A 3,908-nucleotide genomic window follows, 5' to 3' on the forward strand; every position below is an offset into this window, starting at 1 on the left:
GTTTCAATCAAATTGAGGCCCTAATATTGTACTATATTTTATAGAATGTAATCTTGGACATGTATTTTAATATCATAATAGCAATATCTTAACCTATTTATCTGATAACATTTTTTAGATAATGAGTAAAAAGGACAAATGAGAAACTTTATAAGCCTGAGTCACTGTAATTGAATGGCCTTTGCCAGAAACAGAAAACCTTAGGCCCCAACTAAAAATCTCAAAATAGAACATAAAAAGAGAAAGACCATGTTCCCTTTATTTTCTGAAACCATGGTTTTTAACACCACATTCTTCAGGAAATGAAGTAAATCATATTAAGAAACTAATCAGTAGATATTTTTAAGTGGACTCAGATTTGCAATTCTCATCAGAGAGACTAAATGTGTAACAATAGATTTTTGGTTTCAAGGTGTTTGCTAAATCTTTATTGTAAGTGGCTATCATCTGCCTATCTTTTTTTTTGCTTGTGGTTGATATTGTAAATTTATTATAATATTTATTCCCAAGTCATGCATATTTGATCTCACGGTTTTTAATATAATCATTTTTTGCAATTTGCTATATAAGATGGAAATCATCTGCCATGCTGGCTGGGCAGTATGCCACACACACTACAGTTGGTGAAGTGAGATTGTTATACTAAAGTGAATACCAAAATCTTTACCAAGTCTTATATTATAGTGCTGCATATTCCACTTCCCAATGGAAGTGCCACAACTGATACTGTGACACATGGTCACGAGCTAACCATGAGTAACTTGCTTACTGATGGAAGGAAGGAAGGAAGGAAGGAAGGGAAGAAAGAGGAAGGGATAGGAAGTGGAAGCTCAATACACATTGCACTTTCTGCAAGGTGTTTGCTGATAACAGAGATTTTGTTGTAGGGTACATAAGGACCATCAAAAATTATTAATTATTCCAGAAAATTTCTCAAGGGCAATCCTGGAATTTGTGGGAAATTAGAATTGTTATTCCAGGTGACATCGAGGTTCTTCCAATAATATATGTGATGCAGGGAGATCAAATGGAAAAAGGAACTTCTACTCTGAGAAATAAAAAATAGTGACAATGCATTGTATGAAGAGGATAACATCTAAGAAGTAGAACTTATCTCTATGGCCATCTTGGAGATATGGCAAGTAGAGAGGGAATAATTTTGATTAACCTCGAAATGTAACTCATAAACCCTGAGGATCATTATGTTATTCAATTTTGTGCTTCTATTAAAAAATACCCAAGGCTGCATAAATTTTAGGGAGTTTTATTTAGTTTTATTTATCTGCACAGTTCTGGAGAGGGTATCATCACTAATATAAGTTTGTGCAAGAATGGTGAACATCACATGTGAAGGAAAAGACACCAGGAAGTCTTATAACAACTCTTTCTTTCTGACACTAATCATATTCCCCAACACTTGCATTATTCCCTTCAATGACCATTTACTAGGCTTTAACTTTTACAGGTTCTCTCGGTTCACTACTACCACACTAGAAACCAAGCTTTCAGCACACGAACTTTTGGGTAACAGATTCAAATCATTTGCAAATGACAGCAGGAAAGTTCTGATTTTTAGAAGTTCAGGGCCAGCATTAGTTTGGTCTTGAAAACTGAGGCAAAAGGGATTCAAGAAGACAGCAAAGAAAATTGCCCATTTTCTTTTTTTTTCTTTATTGTGAGAATACCGTACAGAGGAGTTACAATTACATGAGCAAGGTGCGAGTACATTTCTTATCAAGCATTGTTACCTCCTCGTTGTTTCCCCTTCCCATCCCTTCCCATCCTCCCAGTCCCCCACCCTACCCTCCCCACCACCACCAAAGTTGTAAAGTTTGTTTTCGACATAACGGCTTGTACTTCTCATTGTTGCAATGGGTCCACTTGTATCCCTAGTTAAACGATTTGTTTTTTCCCTTCCCCTCCACAAATTATACCAACATCAAAAACAGTAAAAGCAGGGGTTATACTGTGGGGGAGGGAGAGATAAAGCAACATAGAAATCATCTTATAAATATGACAGAAACAATTGCATGAAAGGAAAAAAAAACAAAAAAAACATTTGAATACTTATCTTGGGGTTCATTCCCCTAACATCAACTTATCTGACCTTTTCTGCTTAACTCAGACATATACTAGTCATTGCAAATAAGGGAAACCATGGGACCTATGTTTCTTTGGGCCTGGCTTACTTCACTTAATATAATTTTTTCCCAGTCTTTCCATTTCTTAACAAATGGGGCAATGTCATTCTTTCTGATGGAGGCATAGAATTCCATTGTGTATATATACCACATTTTCTTGATCCATTCATCTACTGAGAGGCATCTGGGTTGGTTCCATATCTTAGCTATGGTAAATAATGCTGCAATAAACATAGTGATGCTGGTACATTGGTTATAAATTAGGTTATTTTAAGTTATTAGCAACTGTTTTAAAGTTATGCATTGAATCTACTGACTGGCAAGTAAATATGACTGAGACTTTGGGATCTGGAAAATTGTCTGGGAAGAAAATTGAATTAATTATTAGTGCTCAGCACAAGCATCATTATAAATTCTGAACAAGGGAAGTATTTGTATACAAACAACAAGAAGATAAAGTATACCAGTTTTTTAAACAATTTGTTTGCAGAACAATTTCTCCTTCACAAATATATTGATTAATTAAGCTATATGTACTTATGGAACAAGTGGTCTTGAATTGCATTTTCGATTGTTTTCAAAATCAAATATATTTTAAGAAAGTCTGGCTGAATTCTTGCTTGGTGAGACAAGATTAAGTTACATATGTGCTTTAAAATTTATGAAAAATATTACTCTCTAAGATTATGTATGCAGTGCATGTGTGTGCTTGTGTGTGTGTGTGTGTGTGTGTGTGTGTGTGTGTGTGTATGTGTGTGTGTTTTAAAAGAGCCCACTGCTGGGTAGTACAATAGAAAGACTTTGGATTGAACTCCTGCAAAACTAAAGGAAAATATATTGTTTAGGATCCTCACTTGAGAGAGAAATGGAAACAGATCAGTTTTTACAAGTTTGGAATATACAATTCAATGATTGCTAATGCCTACAGTCTATTTCATAAATGATTTTCAGGAGAAAGTAAGATAATTATTAAGAATGGCATAAATATTGAATTTAATTCCCTCTTAATTTTGACTATGTAAAATCAAAAAGCTAGTGATTGACAATATTTAAAGTATATGATATAAACTATTATTAACTAATATTATGTACTTGTATAAAATAAAATTTAATAGAATATATTTATTTCAGAGAAACAAATATCTGTAAAACAGTTGATTAGAATATATAAACATTACTTCTCTATTTAACAATCCAGAGATGAAGCACTTACACACATTAACCTACTTACTAAAAAAAAGGAAGACTCTTTTGTACTAAATATATTAGTTTTTAACTTATTACTAAATTTTTTAAATCCAAAAACCACAACCACAAACATGGGGCTATTAGGACCAGGAAAATGACTTCTTAATTTTGCATGGTGTTCGTGTTTTATGTAAAACATTTACTGTTTCACTGTAAAACAGTGAAAAACAGCATTAAAATAAAAATATAAAATCACATAATATTTACTCTAATAAAATAATTATTTCAAGAAAAAACTTAAGATACAGTCTTTTAGGCACATTTGGTGTTTTGTTTATTCTTTTGTTTGTTTTTCTTTTCATGAGAAAACTCAAAAAGTCTTAAGCTTTAGTCATAGCATTAATACGAAATTAGATTGTTTTCAAACTATCCATAGCAGATTAAAAGAAACAAATCATATGCATATGGAAAAAAAGGAACGAAGGACAAGACAGAGAAAGACATGAAGAAAGAGAGAGACTGAAGAAAAAGAAAGTATAATAGAAAAGTAACTATACTAATCTATGAAAATGAGTGTTG

The sequence above is a fragment of the Dipodomys ordii genome, unplaced genomic scaffold (assembly GCF_000151885.1).
Source record: "Dipodomys ordii isolate 6190 unplaced genomic scaffold, Dord_2.0 Scaffold3, whole genome shotgun sequence".
Taxonomy (NCBI): domain Eukaryota; kingdom Metazoa; phylum Chordata; class Mammalia; order Rodentia; family Heteromyidae; genus Dipodomys; species Dipodomys ordii.